Raw genomic sequence first — 18,695 nt, 5'->3', positions numbered from 1 at the left:
CTGAGTCTAGCCAACCTTCAATCAAATTCCAGCCAGTGTCTGCAGTGGAGTTTATAAGTCAACCACTTGTATAAGATGTAGTTCTTCTAAGTGTTTTCTGGTATGATTAGTTGCTGAAGATCATTAAAGTGGAGTAGAAGCTGGTAAGATTTACAAATTGCCTTGGTTTATAATGCGGTTTAGAGAAATCTTGTTCCAAGCTTAGACTTGCTGGCAAAATACTTAACTTTTGGTCTAACACTGGTAAATTGTTTTATTATTGTCTCATATACTGAGATACAGTGAAAAACTTTGTTTTGCATGCCATCCATACAGACCATTGCATCACATCAGTACATTGAGGTAGTACAAGGGAAAAGTAATAACAGAATGCAGAATATAGTGTTATAGTTACAGATAAAGTGCAGTGCAGGCAGACAATGAGGTGCAAGGCCATGATGAGGTAGCTTGTGAGGTCAGGAGTCCATCTTATCGTACAAAGGGACTGTTCAAAAGTCTTATAACAGCGGGATAGAAGCTGTCCTTAAGCCTGGTGGAACGTGCTTTCCGGCCGATGGGAGGGGAGAGAAGAGAGAATACTCGGGGTGGGTGGGGCGTTTGATTATATTGGCTGCTTCACCAAGGCAGTGAGGAGTGTAGACAGAGTCCATGGAGGGGAGGCTGGTTTCCGTGATGTGCTGAGCTGTGTCCGCAACTCTCTGCAGTTTCTTGCACAAGTAACATAATACCAATAACAGTACAGCTTTCTCAACCCTGACTCTTGATGGCATGACTTCTAGGAACATTACTGTAATGGGCAGTTCTTTGTATGCCGTTTGTAGGATTTACTTACAGTGCACATAGGTGGCTCCATTGAAAATGCCAAGACACTTGCTCTGCATTGCCACACTCTTGTTTCCTATCAGGGGCATGCAGTTCAAACAGCAGACGGGCTTCATTGTCACATTACACAATGTTGACAATGTAATATCAACATGGATTCGATCCTAGAGGATCCAATTGTGCTGAATATAAAAGAAAATCAGTGAAAGGTGCACACTCTGATCTGTCTTCAATACATTAGTAGATGTTCCAAGTCAACCCCCTAAGCATTTGGGAATAGGACATAAAACATCTCCAGAGCAAATAAACAATTTAATGGAAACCAAACTGTGTTTCCAAACCTTTACTCACGACGTTTTCAGAAAAAATTCTGCACTTTTCTATCTAACTTATTTGATTGCATCCTTTCTGCTTTACAATCCTGCAAGCAGTGCCTATGTCTCAAAAGTATCAGTGATAAAATACGTTGGGGCATCCTGAGTCTGTGAAGGATGCTAAATAAATGCAAGACTTTATCATTTCAGATACATCGGAGATGTTCACCAGACTGAAGTTTTTTTTAAAAGGCAATAGCCAGAACTTGTGGACCACCTGCAATGTCTTAACACATTAAGTATGTGTGCACTCTGTGGTAATTTTTCATGGACAAATTCAAAACTGAGCTTGTGTCATATGCACAAGTCCATGTTTGCACAGGTGCAATGAAAAACTTACTTGCAGCAGCATCACAGGCACATAGCTTCAGCTACACAACATTCACAAGAAAACCATAAATTAAACATAAATAATACAAGAAAGAACACAATTAGAACAAAAAAAATCCACTGTAGTGTAAAGTGGTCATAGTGTTGCTGTACTGAGGTAGTGATTAGGGTTGTGCCGGTTGGTTCAAGAACCGAATGGTTGAAGGGAAGTAGCTGTTCCTGAACCTGGTGGTGTGGGACTTCAGGCTTCTGTACCTCCTGCCCAATGGTAGCTGAGAGAAGATGGAATGGCCCGGATGGTGGGGATCTTTGATGATGGATGTTGCCTTCTTGAGGCAGCGTCTCCTGTAGATCCCACCGATGGTGGGGATGGATGTGCCTGTGATGTATTGGGCTGAATCCACTACTCTCTGCAGCTTCTTCTGTTCCTGCGCATTTGAATTGCCGTACCAGACCATGGTGCGACCAGTCAGGATATTTTCAACAGTACATCTGTAGAAGTTTGTAAGCGTGTCTGGTGATGTGGCGAATCTCCTTACCCTTCTAAGAAAGTAAAGATGCTGTGATTGCCTCTATGTGCTGGGCCCAGGACAGATCATCCTATACGTTAACGCCAGGAATTTAAAACTGCTGACTCTCTCCACTGTCGATTCCACCAATGTAGGCTGGCGCATGTTCACCCTCCTTCCCCTTCCTGAAGTCAACAATCAGCTGTTTAGATTTACTGACGTTGAGCGAGAGGTTGTTGTTTGTTGATAATTTGCTCCTTATCTTTCAGTTCAGACCCTGTGTAGAGATAATCCCTTCTGTGAGGCAGATGAATTATGTTGGGTTGGGAGGGGCTGGAGACTGGAGAGGCTAAACCAAGCCCTGCCCTCAAAAGGGCTGTAAACAAAAACTGCCAGGCATCTCTCTCATCTGCCAAGCTTAGGCTGGGCACATCCTCCACTTCTAGAGAGAGTAGGAGGACGAAGCTAGTTGGTTTGGTGAAGTAAAGGGCAGCCCACAGAGTTTTCAATTCACCAATTGTCAACATCTGCTCTGCTTGTCCCAGTTATCCAAGATAAATACAAGATTAAATGTGAGACACACTAAATTCAATGAGCAGTACATTCATTTGCAGCTCACATTTAATACTTCCCACTATCAGTTACAACACCCTCTAATAGATTAATGGGAAAATAATTTAAAATTAATCTTGTAAACAGATTTAATGTCCATAGCGTTTTAAGTCAGAGCTAAATAAATGTTCATTACTAAGTTTCTGATGACATGTTTCATTATTTATTCACTGCATTTGGATAGCACCGGCCTTTATGGCCCAGATCACAGGAGTTTGCTGGGCTCTCTCAGAAGGCAGTGAAGAGTCAACTAGATTGCTATGGTCTGGAGTCACGTATAGGTCTGACCAGGCAAAGATAGCAGATTTCTTCCCCTGCAGAAATTTAGCTGGTATTTTTGCAACAATCTGGTCATTTTATGGCCACTATTACTGATATTAATTTATCTGATTAATTGAATTTAAATTCCCCATCTGCTGCAATGAACTTTTGTCTGGCCTTTAGCTTGCTAGCCAAGGAACACAGTCACTGAGTTACTGCACCATTATATCTGAAGAAAGGATTGTAATGTGGTCTGCTCACTTGTGATATGTACCTACTTTGGTTTAATGTATTTTGGTTTTCCCCATTTGGACACGTTCTCACTCCTGAGATGTAAGTACAAAGACCAGAGGGGTTCTGAGGGAGTGCTGCACTGTCAGATGTTCCCTCTTTCGAATATGTCCTTAGAGCTGGCATTCAGGAATATGTTAATGATCACATGAGGCTATTGCAGAGGAGAAGGGGATTTACCCCAGTTCCGGGCAGTATTCATTCCTCAATCAACATTTCTGAATCAGATTGCAATTTCTGGAATCTTGCTGTGTGCAAATCCACATTTCCTACTTTTAAACTGCAAAAGATACATCATTGAGTGTAAAGACTTTGGAATGTTCTGAAAGAGATACAATTGCTTCCAAAAGAAATGCAACTTTGTCTTTTTAGCTGGACAGCAGAGGTTTCCATATCACTTGCAAGGGATCTTTTGACCTCTCTGCAGTAGTGGAATGGGTCAGGGTGAAGCTTTTTTTAATTGGACCAACAGGGATGACACCGGAGTAACCTTGGTCTTCCCTGACAGCTGGGAGGTGCCCTTGTTTGAGGGTCCACTCGAGTAATGATCTAACAGGGAGCCCAATTAAACTAAAAGCAGTGTGAAATAAAGCAACAAACTCCCAGTACAACAAACCCAAGGTGGCCCAAATAAAGCTGTTCATTATAAATGAGATCGACCCATGAAAATTAATTGGGCCTCCCGCCACTATCGCCGGTAATTGGATGAGAAAGCGGAGTGGAACTGAGGAGGGGAGAGGGGCCAAGCCAATACCCACTCCGCATGTCAGTCAACCAGTCAGTCAGTTTCTGTTTGCAGGGTTCCCCTGTATTTCCTGTTATTACCAACATTTAACAAGACATTAGCCACATGGTCTGTGATTAACACCAAACTCAGCTGCTGCTTTAGAATCAAGCTTAAAATTTCCGTCATGTGTCCCCCAGATTGCAAAGCTTCATGTGCATTTACTAAATAAGCACGATCAAAACTCCATTGTAGAGGAAGGCACTGAAGAATATCCTGACCTTGAATTCAAAGCTGCTTCAACAATTCCATCATTGCAAGTGAAGTGGTGTAACAAAGCGAGAGGCAATTACAGTTCTGTGCGTTAGAGACAGCTGGAAGGACATACAGCGCAAGTTGTGATGCTTTCATCTTTAATTGCTGATTCTAGCGCAGTAACTATTGCCAACCAGAGGAGGCCAGTTTCCATCTCTTGACATTCAATAAATTAACCATTGTTGAGTCCCCTGCCATCAACATTCTTGGGTTCACAATTAGAGTTATCGAGACATAGGTCACTTTTAAATGTTGTTAATGTACCTGCCTCAACCACTTCCTCCAGCAGCCCATTTTATATACTGAACACCCTCTGGGTGAAAAAGTTACCCCTAAGGTTCCTGTTAAATCTCACGGCTCTCACCCTCAACCTATGTCCTCAAGTTCTGGATTCTCCAGCCCTGGGAAAAAGACCATGCGCCTCTCATAATTTTATAAACCTCCATAAGATCACCCCTTATTTTCTATAACTTGGTCCCTCGAGTCCTGGCAACATCTTTGTAAATCTCCTCTGCACTCTCTGCAATCTTATGGCGCCTTTCCTACAGCAGGGGACCAAAACTGAAGACAATATTCCTAATGCGGCCTCTCCAGCGTCTTGTACACTGCAACATGAAATCCCAGCTTCTATACTCGTTGCCCTGACTGATGAAGGCCTTCTTCACCACCCTGCCTACCTGCGACGCCACTTTCAAGGAACCATATATTTGCACTCCCATGTCCCTCTGTTCTACAACACTCGCAGGACCCTACCGTTCATTGTGAAAGTCCTACCCTCATTCGTCTTCCCAAAATATAAACGCCATTTGCCGTCCCTCGGCCCAGAAACTCATCTGGACCAGAGGCTGTGTATTCAGCTTCCCTAAAGACTTCAGAACAGAGGATTTCCATTCATATACACAAGGAACCAGAAATGCCAAAGTTACAGTCAGCTGCTTTTTGCAAGATCCTTTGAACGGGGAATTTCAAAAACACCAAGACCACTTTGATCACTTTGCACTAAAATGGACTTTGTGGTTTTTTTCGTTCTAATTGTGTTCTTTCTTGTAAAAACTGCGTAGAATTTATGTTTTTCTTATGAATATTGTTTATCTGATGCTATGTGCCTGTGATGCTGCTGCAATAAGTTTTTCGTTGTACCTGTACACACATGCACTTGTGCATATGACAATAAACTCGACTTTGACCTTGACTTTGACACCCTGCACCAGGTGTAGCCTGCTGTGCGAGGACTTTGCCATTCATTTCAATGGAGGGGAATGATGATGAGGGACTAAAATTTTTTCAAATAATGAGCAATTCCAGCATTTTTATTAGAACATAGAACAGTACAGCACAGGAACAGGCCCCTTGGCCCACAGTCTGTACCAATCATGACGCCAAATTAAACTAAATCCCATCTGACCGCACATGATCCTGTGTCTAACAGCCCCTTAAATGCCACTATCGTATCTGCCTCCACCACCACCCCTGGCAGCCCGTTCCAGGCACCCACCACTCTCCGTGTAAAAAAAACTTCCTCGCACATCTCCTTTAAACTTTCCCCCTCTCACCTTAAATGCACTATGTACCATATAAAGGGCAAGTCAGGAGCACGATGCAATATTCTGCACTTGCTTAGATGATCTCCGATCCAACAACACTCAAGGAGGCTGCTACATATGGGATAAAGCAGTTAATTTCATTGTACATTGTACAATGTACATTGAAACTCAATGTACATTCGTTCCAACCATCACCAGTGTACAGAATCAGATTTATTATCACTGACTAAAATGACATGAAATTTACTGTTTTGCGGCAGCAGTACAGTGCAAAGACATAAAATTACTATAAGTTACAAAAATAAATAAATAGTGCCAAAAAAGGAATAATGAGGTAATGTTTATGGGTTCGTGGACCGTTCAGAAATCTGATGGCGGAGGGGAAGAAGCTGTTCCTGAATTGTTGAGTGTGGGTCTTTAGGCTTCTGTACCTCTTCCTCAACAGTAGCAACGTGAAGAGGGAATGTCCCAGGTGGTGAGGGTCCTTAGTGATGGATGCCGCCTTCCTGAGGCACTACCTCTTGAAGATGTCCTCGATGGTGGGGAGAGTTCTGCTGGAGCTGGCTGAGTCTACAAAATACAACTTGCCAGAGATTTTTTGACAGTATCTCTCAAATCCAGTCCTTCCACCATCCTGAATGGGACGTCCAACATGGGATATCCACCACCCTCCAAATGACACGCCATCCTGACTTGGAAATCAATTCTTGGCCCTTTGTCATTGCTTGGCCTAAATCCTGGTATTCCTTCCTACAACACAATGGGAGCAACTTCACTGCACAGAATACAGGGTTCTCAAAGAAAACTTACCCCCACCTCCTCACAGACAGCTAGGCTTGGACAATTATTGCGCGTCTTGTGAGAGCTTGAGACAAGTCATCTGTGGTTTCCTGATCTTGGTTCGGAATGTAAATAGAGGTCTTATCACGAATAAAAGAATGTTTGAAGTGCAACCATCCTCATTTAAAGGACAAATATAACCTTGCTCTGCTGCCAGTTTCATCCTGGGGCCGGCTTCTTGTCTCCAACTCGTCCATCCTCAACTGTCCAGATGAACGTGTAATCCAGTGTGGTACAAAGTTACAGGTGGAGCAGGCTGGGTCATTTGACCCTCAAGGAGTGGAGAAACTTAGTGCACTCAAGACTTTGGAGGCTGGGGAACCAGGTCCACCTTTGGGATGGGTGAGGGGGGGAGGTTAGGGCCTAGATTTGGGATGATGTGAGGAGGGGATCAGGCCTACACTTGGGAGGGAGTGAAGGAGGGATTGCGCCAGATTTGGGTGAAGTTAAGGGGGTGGGAAATCAGGTCCATATTTGGGAGGGAGTTAGGGAAGATTTGGCCCAAGTTCAGGCATGGGTGAGGGGAGGGAATCAGGTCCATGTTTGGGAGGGGTTTGGGGGGGCAACTGGGGCCAAATTTGGGTGGAGGTAGTGATTAGGCAGGCATGATCTAACAGGAGCAGGGCCAGGATACAGACATGGGGGGGTTGGGGGAGATTGTGACACCCATCAGGGGTTCAGGGACAGGGCTGAAGTTAGCTGGGGTGCTGGGATGTTGTTTTTGTGTTGGTCGAGGAAATAGGTGAATATATTGTTTATCTGCTGGCCCCCAGTCCTTGAAGTTTCCAATAATTGGCACCCTCAGAACAAGATGGGCCATTTCCCTGTTGCATGAGAAGTTATTATGTGTGTCTCCAACACCAACATCATGTTGGGGTTGCAAGGTTGGCTTCTTCCAGTCAAATTTCCTGACTGGAATAATGTGACCATAAATAATCACGAACACCATTTACTTTGAGTTAAGTCAACTTTAGACCCCAAAAACCAGTGCTGTGTGATCTATTTTTAGTCTGCTGTCATACATTTCTCAATTTCTTCATTTCAAGTTCAGTAAATTACATATTGAAACTCTCTGGTCTGACATTCTGTGACATGGTAACTCCTGTATGTTTTGAATCTGTAGTACAGATCTGTAATAGTTAACTAGATCTAACTAAGATCTAAAATTAACTGATGTCTGTACTAACCTGTCGTTAATTAGCCTATCATTTTGTTTTAATTTTATGTCTTTGCTCTGTACTGCTGCTGCAAAACAACCAACTTCACGTCATATAAGACAGTGATAATAAACCTGATTCTGATTCTGATTACCAGTGCAACTTTTGAGATCTCAGCCAATAGTGTTTCCGACTTTCGGAAACTTTGGGTTATGGACAGTTCACTGAGCCCTTACATGACCCAGGGAGTGTTTATACTTAAAAAGAACATTTCTCCCGATCAGCGGAAGATGATCGGGGACATCGTTGGTCTGGATTTTATGTGGTCTGGCACCAGTCAGGTCCCATGGAGAGTTTCAACTTATATAAGCAAGCACAAAAAATAAAAGGTCAATCTTATTAACCCTGATTTTATTAGACAAACATACAAACCTTCATTTTGCCTTCCCCTCAACCTGCACCCTGCTGACTTATAATCTTCAGATGGTGTAAGCATGACCCTCTTCCATTCAACTGCTTCCTCCCCCTCCCCTGCACCACCTTATAACTGAAGAGGCAGGTTGTGATGCAGGAACCCTGCGAGCTGCTCTCATACAAAACCAGCAAGTTCAGACTGCTGCCATCAAAGCCCAGGATTAGACTGGGCAGAGGCCATGAAGTCCACTAATCTGCCCTCTAACACAGTACTTGGATTGAGCATAAGCCTCAAAGTCAGCAAAAAAATCTTCTTTATTCAGGTCCCTGGAGAATTTTGGAACCTGAATCATCTAAAGGAAGCACTGAACACTTGTAGGTGTAGTAACGGCCAGAGGAAATCAATCACCAACTGGCCTGTAAGTAGTGGATGGTGCCTTTAAATAGTGATGGTGGGACTGTGTGAAGAAGAATTGGGTGGGGGTGGGTGTTCTTCCTGAAGCTTGGTGTGCACTAAGAGAGGCGATTAGCCAGAGCATTGAGCTTTGAAATAGCAGTTCTGGCACCAAATCTGTGTTGCACGTTGATTGATGTTGTGGTCTGTTCCACGTTAACTGTGTTTCTTCACCAATCCAGTGACTGGTGTCAAACACTCCACAAAATGCCCCGTGCTGTTCGTGTTGTTTTATCGGTTTAATGATGCTCAATTTCTTACTAATGGTGTTATTTTAAACATAATTTGTTGCTGATTTTACATAAACAAAATTCTTATACCGCTAGAAAATATTTTAAACCAATTATGGTAGTTTAGTAGCAACAAGTAAGATAATGGAGGAGCTCAATGGGTCAGGTAGCATCCATGGAGGGAAGTGGACAGTTGACGTTTCAGGTCAAGTCCTTCCTCTGGACTGAATGGAAATGTGAACCATCCTTTTCCTTCACAACTGCTGCTGGAACCATTGATTTCCTCCAGCATCTTGTGTGTTGGTCCAGATTTCAGCATCTGCATTCTCTTGTGTCTCCATGGTAGCTTTGTAGTTGTATTCCTGGACCAAGTCAGTATTCCAGACCATTGATCCAGAGGGAGGAGTTCAAATCCCATTGTAACAACTATGGAATTTAAAATTTGCTTAAATAAATAAATCTGTAATTTTAAAAAAAGCTGGTTTCAGTAAGAGTAACCATATGATTACCAATTGTCATAAAAATCAACCAATTAACCAATATTCTTCAGGGAAGGAAATCTGCCATCCTTACCCATTTATGGCCTCAATGTGACTCACCAACATGGTTGAACCTTAATTGTCTCTTCAGTTCAGGGGCAGTCAGTGATGGACAATTAAGTCCAGCCTTAGCGGTAACATCTGCATCCCATGTGCAAATAACCAAAGATTAAATGCTTTGAAGTTAATATTTTTAAATCAATTTTTTAAAAAAATGTTAATTACCCTCTCTCCCTTGCAGCTGTTCCTCTCCATTGAAATGAATGGATGTTCAGGAGGCAGGTCGCTTTGTGTAACTGGAGAATTTGCACCGTCATCAAGTGGAGATCAGCTGTGCTGGAGTTCAGAACATCTGCATTCATGCACAGACAATGAATAAAAGCAATAACAAAGAGAGAAGGCGACTTAGAAGGAATTGGGATCATTTGGAACAACACTACTTTTGAAATAATTCACTGGAAGCTCTAAAAGTGCAAGCAGTTTGTATAACATTGCCTTTCCCCTTTCGTTAACAGACCAAAGTCATGGAGTTGTACAGCACAGAAATGGGGCCTACAGCCCATAATGTCAACGCTGTCCTTTTTGAGCATCTACACTAATCCCATTTGCCTGCATTAGGACTGTGCCCTTCTGTGTCTATCTAAATGCCTCTTAAATATGGTAATTAAAAAAGGTCCTTTCATTTTTATCCTCTGCCTTAAATTTTCACTGGGGCCATTTTTAAAAGATCTAAAAACAAATCACCAAAAATGCTAAGACTTCAGCCAATGAACCTTCCTTGAACCTTATGTTTGTCTGTCTTTTGGGAACAGGAAGATAGACATAAATAATCTTAATTTCACACAGTAGGCATGCTAACTATTGACTAATGTGTTGAATAAAATTAAAAATAGGTAGCTTAAAAGTTGCGACTTACTTTACAATAGGCTTCATTTTGAACTGGTTCAGTTTCAATTAGATTTGTAAAGCATCTGAATTGAGTAATAAAAGTGACTATGAGACCAATGTAGGTGAGATCAAGCTGCTTCCATCTTTACCGTAAGGGGACAGAGCAAAGAAACAAACAACGAGAAGATATATGTGGCAGTGTTTATCAGAGAGAAGCTCCTACTTCTGGATGCATAAAGCAAATGGCGTGATGTCTTTTACTCTTCCAACAAGGGGAGTTAAAATGCACAAGCCATCAAGATAATCTAAGCCTCATCCTCTGGAGAAAACAAGAGTGTTAGCAGCTTGAAGGTTAATGTCATGTTGAAAAATACATGCTTCATCTAATTTTTCACTGTTAACATACTGGAACAGTTAAGGATGGACTTCAACCCGTCCCTTAGCAACTGTCAATAGCTAATCAATTATTTTTCTAATGTTTCTAACCCAGTGTAATAGAAACCATATCTTTACACACAGTTAAGTAAAGCTTGTGCTTGAAAGTAGCTTTTTCCTGGTGTAATCAGCAATAGAGATGTTTAAGTGAATGTTCTGGCATCTCAGAAAGCCACATTTTAAAAGGTTGAGGGTGTTTAGTGCTGATGTACAGCTTACAGTAGTAAGTGGAATTGGCTGTAAATGTGGGGATGGTTAAAGCAGAAATTTATAGTCAAATTTATTCAGATACCAAAATAAATCTGGCAGAAAGGGACAGGAACTAACTTCGATCTTTAAGTCTTTTTTGTTTATGATAAAAATTCATTCTGGCCATTTAATCTCTGGGAACTTCTATCAGTAATGGATTCATGTGTCATAAAACTACACAGCTGGGTTTTATTAGAACATAGAACACTACAGCAGAGTACAGGCTGACATTTTATCCTGCCCTAAGATCTATCTAACCGTTCCCTCCCACATAGCCCCCTATTTTTCTATCATTCATGTGTCTATCTAAGAGTCTCTTAAATGCCCCTAATGTATCTGCCCCCACAACCTCTGCAGGCAGTGCGTTCCACACACCCACCACTCTCTGTGTAAAAAAACTTACCCCTGACATCCCCTTTATACATTCTTCCAGTCACCTTAAAATTATGCGCCCTCGTGTTAGCCATTGTCACCCTGGGAAAAAGTCTCTGACTGTCCACTCGATCTATGCCTCTAGTTATTATTGTGCTGTTGTGGGTTACATGCTGTTTTCAGTCACAATTGTAGCCTGATGCACTGTGAAGGTGAACAGTCAGTGCACACAGCCCCTAGAAACGTCTGTAAGTATAAGTATTGCGGTTTCTGAATAAATACTTGGTCTTGTAATACAGTCCGAAAAATAACCACCCAACAGCTTGGAACTTTAATGGGTTACACATCAGTGTCTTGGATATTGCTTTCTTTTTTTTACAGACAGAGATTCAGATTGAGATTCAGATTAGTTTATTGTCAAATACACCAGGGTGCAATGAAATTCCTTGCTTGCGTGAAGCTCACAGAGTGAACAGTATACACGGTAATAATAAATACAATAAATACAGCCACAAGCACAAAACAATAGAATGGTGCAAAGTATAGTAATGCAATCTGCAACCAAAATGAAAAGCTTTGTGTAATCCAATGTTTCATTGATTCAATAGATATTTTTAAAAACTATCCATTTACTGGGTGTGGCCGTCGCTGGCAAAACCAGCCTTCATTGCCCTCCCCTGACTGGCCTCGAGAAGATGGAGGTGAACCACGGCAATTCCTCTGGTGAAGGTGCTCCCGTTGTGCTGTTGAGCAGGGAACTCCAGGAGACGGACCCAGCCAGCGTGAGTGAACGCCGATCTACTTCCAAGTCAGGATGGTGTGTGAATGGAGGGGGAACCTGAAGGTGGTGGTGTTCTGATCTTCAGTTCCAGGTGGTGCAGGTCATGGGTTTGGAAGGGCCAGTCAGCGGTAGTCTAAGTGGCTACCTGTAGTGTCTTCTGTAGTTGGCAATATTATCATCACTGTGACCACTTTGCACGACAATGGACTTTTTTTTGTTCTGATTGTGTTCTTTCTTGTATAATTTTTTTGTGTTTTGCTTGTGAATGTTGTGTATCTGATGCCATGTGCCCGTCATGCTGCTACAAGTAAGTTTTTCATTGCACTGTGCATTGCATACATGTGCTTGCACACATGACAATGAACTTGACTTTAACTTCAGTGCACACCGCGTTTATGGAGTGCCATTGGTGGAATGAAGCAAAGTTAATGCAAATGCAGGAAAGGCAGCCAGTTTGAGTGCAGCAAGATCTCACAGACAACTATGTGTTAATGTACAATTTATGTTCTGTATGTTATCTGAACCTTCGTGCCTCACTGTACTTGTGCAAAGACGATCAGCTCAACTTGACTTGACGATTAGGTGGTGATGTTGACTGACAGATTGGCCAGAACATTGGGAGTGACTAGCCTGCTCCTTTTTAAAGTAGGGCCATAAGATCATATACATCCACCTGTGGTGGGAGACATTGGTTTAACTTTTAATCTGAAGGACAGGACATCCAGCAGCATAACATTCCCTCAATATTACACTGGTGAACTTAGACTTTGGCTGGTCTACCCTTCTGATCACTAAGGTTTTGGAGATTCAGCAATATAACTTCAGAAAGTAACGCTGTGACACACTGAGATAAGTGTTGCATTTGGGACCATTGCTGCTGAGTCCAATCAGACCGAGGAGAATTCCTAGATCGCTGGCTGAAGATGATGGTTCAATACATAAGCTCAGTTAATGGTACTTTGTATTATTACAGTGTAATAGAAGGATGTCTCTTTAGAACAGAGATGAGGAGGAATTTCTTCAGCCAGAGGGTGGTGAAACTATGGAATTCATTGCAACAGACGGCTGTGGAGGCCAAGTCATTGGGTATATTTAAAGCGGAGGTTGATAGGTTCTTGATTAGTAAGGGTGTCAAAGGTTACAGGGAGAAGGGAGGAGAATGGGGTTGAGAGGGAAAAGTAAATCAGCCATGATCGAATGGCGGAGCAGGCCTGATGGGCTGAATGGCCTAATTCTGCTTCTATGTCTTATGGTCTATGGTCCTAAGGTATAATATTTTCCTCTATTGTATATACAAGATGTCTTTTTAAATAAGTTTTATTTTTATGTAATTAAGGTAAGATAACTTTATTAGTCACATGAACATCGAAACACACAGTGAAATACATCTTTTGCATAGAGTGTTCTGGAGGGCAGCCCACAAGCATCGCCATGCTCCCGGCACCAACATAGCCTGCCCACAACTCCCTACCCCTTACGTCCTTGCAATGTGGGAGGAAACCGGAACACCCAGAGGAAACCCACACAGACACGGGGAGAACGTACAAACTCCTTACAGACAGCAGCCAGAGTTGAACCCAGGTCGCTGGCGCTGTAATAGCGTTACACTAACCGCTGTCTGGCTCATGATATAAAGTATTCCTAAAGTATTGCAAAAACACACTACTCTCCCTTTAACCTTGTACATTGTGACCTGATCTCTGAAGCAATAAATTTGTATTTGCTCCCTCATTAATCTAACTCCCTTGATTGGTGGGAAGTATACTTCATATATTGGAATAAATAACGATAACATTTTTGAGGATCAACAAAAAAAATCTTATGAAACGACCTCTCAATAACATACATCAAAAGAGAATTCTGATAGTTGATTGCACTTATGCTGTGCTCTCCAATGTTTTGTTTATCTTTTACCCCTCTTTAATTAGTACTATGCATATAAAAAGAGGGTATTAAGAAAAAAGGCAACTTTTAAACTTTCAAAAACTGTAATCTCAAAAGCTTTTAAGGGAAAGATCAAAGACTTGATCCACAAAATCTGGCTGGGACTGCTTGTGAATATTTTGAAATACTTCTCTTTGTCACAACTTGACTATACTGGACAGGAACCCATGCTGAAAGTTAAACAACATTCCAAATGTATTTCACAGTTTTCAACTGTGCCCTGGAAAGTAAATGCTGTCTGCACCCAGATACACCCTGTGGAGACATTGCCCAAGTGAGAAAACTGACATTGGAAATCGGATTTCACTCTCTTGTCGCACATTGATTATGTACCGTGTGTAGTGATAATGCTTAGTCATGATGTTGGCCAAAAGGATGTACTGGAATGGGAACAGTGTGGTTTGCAATGGGACCAAGCTTAGTTTAATGCAGCTGGAAACACTGTGCTGTACACTAGTGATGCTCATGGAGGAGAGAGAGGCTGCAAGGGAGACAGCTGCCAGATTCAATGGGACACAGAATTCCTGAAGTAGGAAATGAGGACAGGAGGGATGTCCTGTGTACTGGGAGGAGGGTGGGGGAGTGGGCAGGAGAGCTGACAAAGCCTGGAAGGAGGTGGCTGGGAGGGTTGGAATATAGATCATAGAACAGTACAAAGGAACAGACCCTTTAGCCTCCAAGTCTGTGCTGACCATGATGCCAATCTAACTACTTCCATCTCCGCGCATGGTCTGTTTCCCTCCATTCCCAGCCTGTTCATGTGTCTGTCTAAAGGTCCCTTAAATGTCACTATTGTACCATTTCCCCTGGCAGGGCGACCCAGGCAGCTACCGCTCGTTATGTAAAAAAAACCTGCCTTGCACATTCCCTTTAAACTATGTCCTCTAGTACTTGACATTTCCAACCTGGGAAAAAGAACCTGACTGTCTACTCTCTCGATGTCTCTCATCATTTTATAAGCTTCTATTAGGTCTCCCCTCAGCCTCTGACGCTCCAGAGAAAACAACCCAAGTTGGTCCAAACTCTCCTTATAGCTCATACTCTCTAATCCAGGCAGTATCCTGGTGAATCTCTTCTGCCTCCTCTCCAAAGCCTCCACATCCTTCCTATAATGTGACGACCAGAACTGCACACAGTACTCCAGATATGTTTGAACCAAAGTTTTATACAACTGCAACATGATTTGCCAACTTTTATACTCAATGCCCAAACCAATGAAGGCAAACATGCCATATGTTTTCTTTATCACCCTATCCACTCATGTCGGCATTTTCAGGGAGCTATGGACTTGCACCTCAAGATCCCTCTGTATATCAGTGCTCCTCAGGGTCCTGCCATTTACTCTATACTTTCCTTTTGCATTTGACCTGCCAAAGTGCAACACCTCACACCTATCTGGATTAAACACCATCTGCCATTACTTCACCCAAATTTCCAACTGATTTATATGCTGCCGTATCCTTTGACAACATTCCTCACTATCCACAATTCCACCAATTTTCATGTCATCTACAAACTTACTAAACAGACCATGGTGTTTAGCACAACGCTATTATGGTGCCAGCGACCAGGGTTCAATTCCGGCTGCTGTCTGTAAGGAGTTTGTACGTTCTCCCCGCGTCTGCGTGGGTTTCCTCCAGGTGCTCCGGTTTCCTCCCACATTCCAAAGACGTACGGGTTAGGAAGTTGTGGGCATGCAATGTTGGCTCCGGAAGCGTGGCGACACTTGCGGGCTGCCCCCCAGGACATTTGACGCAAAAGATGCATTTCACTGTGTGTTTCAATGTACATGTGACTAATAAAGATATTTTCATCCAAATTATTGATATATATGACAAACACCAGAGGTCCCAGCACTGATCCCTGCAGCACACCGCTGGTCACTGACCTCCAGTCAGAAACTCCTGAGCTATGGAGCAAAGCATTGAGAAACTTAGACCCCCCCAGCAGCCCACCACACCCCCCCACACACACACACCCACACACATGCACAGCTATATTCTTTGTAACATTTCTCAGAAGAATCCAGCATTAGTTACACAGACCCAGGCCGCTAATTTGCAGTGGATAGAATTTTCAGGTGGTATCTCCAAAGAATCAACCACTGTAAATGGTGGCAGTTGATCTGCTGTGAAATTAGACTGGGCTCACCTTGTGAAATAATTTTTTTAAGGCCAGTGATGAATGAATCAGTTTGTAGTTTCTGATATAGCCAGGTCCACCATAAATCACTTGTTATTTTCAGCAGCATGCACATAGAACTGATGCGGTTGTGAACACCGACAAATTAACCGACTGAGGACAACAGTGTAAATGCTGTTCAGTTTACAGCAGCCTGCTCCGTCAGTGAGAACTCTCATTCACTGTTTACTGCCAAACTGAGGCCAGAGTAAACACAGTTGGAAATCCACATCCACTGGTACAGTAAATATACCAGAGTAAACAACCTACACTCTTTCACTTGCTCACCAGTTAGTGGCTTAACAGCTCATGGTAAACATGCAAAGGCTGGTTAAAAACTTGAGAATCATTTTGCTAAAGTTGTCAATAGTTCCCCAATAATTTGTTATATTTTTGAGGGCCATTGTTTAATTGCAGTTAGAACACATAACATGGAACAGTACAGCACTGGACAGGCCATTCAGCCCATGATGTTGTGCTGATCTTGATGCCAATTTATATTAAATGTCCTGTATTATCCACATCGCTCCATTCCTTTCATATTCATGTGTCTACCTAAAAGCCTCTTAAACTCCACCAAACTGCCTGCTTCCACTACTACCCCTGGTAAGCCATACCAGGCACCTACCAATCTCTGTATAAAAAACTTGCCTCTTACGTAGCCTTTAAACTTCCCTCCTCTAACCTTAAAAGCATGTCCTCTGGTGTTTGACATTTCTACTCTGGGGAAAAGACTGTCTACCCTATCTATGCCTCTAATAATTTTATAAACTTCTATCAGGTCTCCCCTCAGCCTCCAACGCTCTCAGGAGAACAACCCAAGTTTGTCCAACCTTTCCTTATAGTTCATACCCTCTAATCCATCTTGGTGAACCTCTTCTGCACCCTTACCACAGTATCCACATCCTTCCTATGGTGGGGTGATCAGAACTGCACACAATACTCCAAGTGCGGTCTGACTAAAGTTTTATACAGCTGCAGCATGCCTTCCTTACTCTTATACTCAACACTCCTACCAATGAAGGCAAGCATTCTATACACCTTCTTTACCACCTTATCCACTTGCTTAGCCACTTTCAGTGAACTATGGACTTGGACCCCAAGATCCCTCTGGACCTCAGTTAGGTTCTGTGATGAGCTAATGAAATTTTATTGAGATGCATCACCTGACCCACTGCTATCTGGATACTTACGGTGATGATGTACAATGTTCCTTCATCCTTCACAGCTCTTACCAAACTTCTGATGGAGTTTAGCAGATAACATGTGTGATGTGTCTGTACGAGACATTGTTGATGCAAACTGAAGACAAAATTACTAATCCCTCTGCATGCTGATGACATAATTTGCAGTGGTTTCATATAACTATGCAGCCAACTAAGGGAAAGACACAATGAGAGTCTCCAGAGTAATAATCCCCAAGTCACCAAAGATGTTATCCTGTGTGGCTTAAACATTTTCTTGAGTATCATTGTCACATCCAAAGGAAAACAAAACATTCTATGATCTGTGAAATTTCAATTGTGAAGTCAATTTGCACAATAAAAATGTCTATTCTTTTTAAGTTATTATTCTGTTAGTTTACATCAAAAAACACTGCCTTTCAGTTTTACAAATAGCCTAATACTCTCAAATCATAATGTTCTTATTTATAAGACTGTGGAGTCCCTGGGTGTGCAGAGTGATCCATCAATGATTTTTTTTTCCTGTGACACTTGACATCGTTCTATGATATAAAAATCAAAAAGTAAATCATGACGAGATCATCCCACGAGTGGTAAGGTAAAGACGAAGTCTAGATTAGCCACCAATGCTTTGCTTAAAGAAATGAAGTATTAGAATAGCAGGCAAGGACTCATTGAGGAAGAAAACAAAAAACCAGATAGATGAAAATCAATGTTATAAACTTTGACAGCTGAGAGGATTAATGTGTTGAGCAGTGCAAACTAAGATTGTTCACATGTTTCTTAAAAAGTTCCATGAGAGATCTTATGCTTTCTCAGAACACACCCTCCACCAATGTCTCTACTACCCTCTTCACCTGGCTCCCTCAACTTCTCTTAGCCCAATCAGAAACCTTTCCTTCCGCCCTCCCTGCCCCTTCTGCCTTTTCCTCAACACCCGTTTCATTTCTAAATTTTCCCAGTTCTGATGAGAGATTATCAACTCAAAACATTAGCTACTTCTCTCCGCACTAATGCTGCTTGATCTGCTGAGTATTTCTAGTATTTTCTGTTTTACTTGTGTGAGGTGGACATTTGGAGGCTTAAGAGAGCCATGTGAAGGGTGATAATGCTGTCACATTGCAATAAATACAAAACCTAATTGAAAAACACTGCTGGAGGAACTCAGCGGGCCAGGCAGCATCCGTGGAGAAAAGCAGGCGGTCAACGTTTCGGGTCAGGACCCGTCCTCAGGACTGAAGAGAG

General features: G+C 42.4%; 1 long non-coding RNA gene across 1 annotated transcript in view; it reads right to left on the bottom strand.

Moving 5' to 3' along the window:
* LOC127581738 (uncharacterized) overlaps window positions 1–16,381 on the bottom strand; it is a 29,224-nt gene extending 12,843 nt beyond the window's left edge. Inside the window, exons 1-2 of the long non-coding RNA XR_007958001.1 lie at window positions 16,237–16,381; window positions 9,642–9,768 (exon numbers count right to left, since the gene is read on the bottom strand). This is a non-coding gene — a long non-coding RNA (uncharacterized LOC127581738). The remainder of the gene's footprint in view (window positions 1–9,641; window positions 9,769–16,236) is intronic.
* Between the last annotated feature and the right edge of the window lie 2,314 nt (window positions 16,382–18,695).

Source organism: Pristis pectinata, chromosome 22, assembly GCF_009764475.1.
Source record: "Pristis pectinata isolate sPriPec2 chromosome 22, sPriPec2.1.pri, whole genome shotgun sequence".
In the NCBI taxonomy this organism is placed as follows: Eukaryota; Metazoa; Chordata; class Chondrichthyes; order Rhinopristiformes; family Pristidae; genus Pristis; species Pristis pectinata.
Note: the sequence above shows the minus strand (reverse complement) of the source record. Positions and strands in the feature narration are given on the sequence as shown.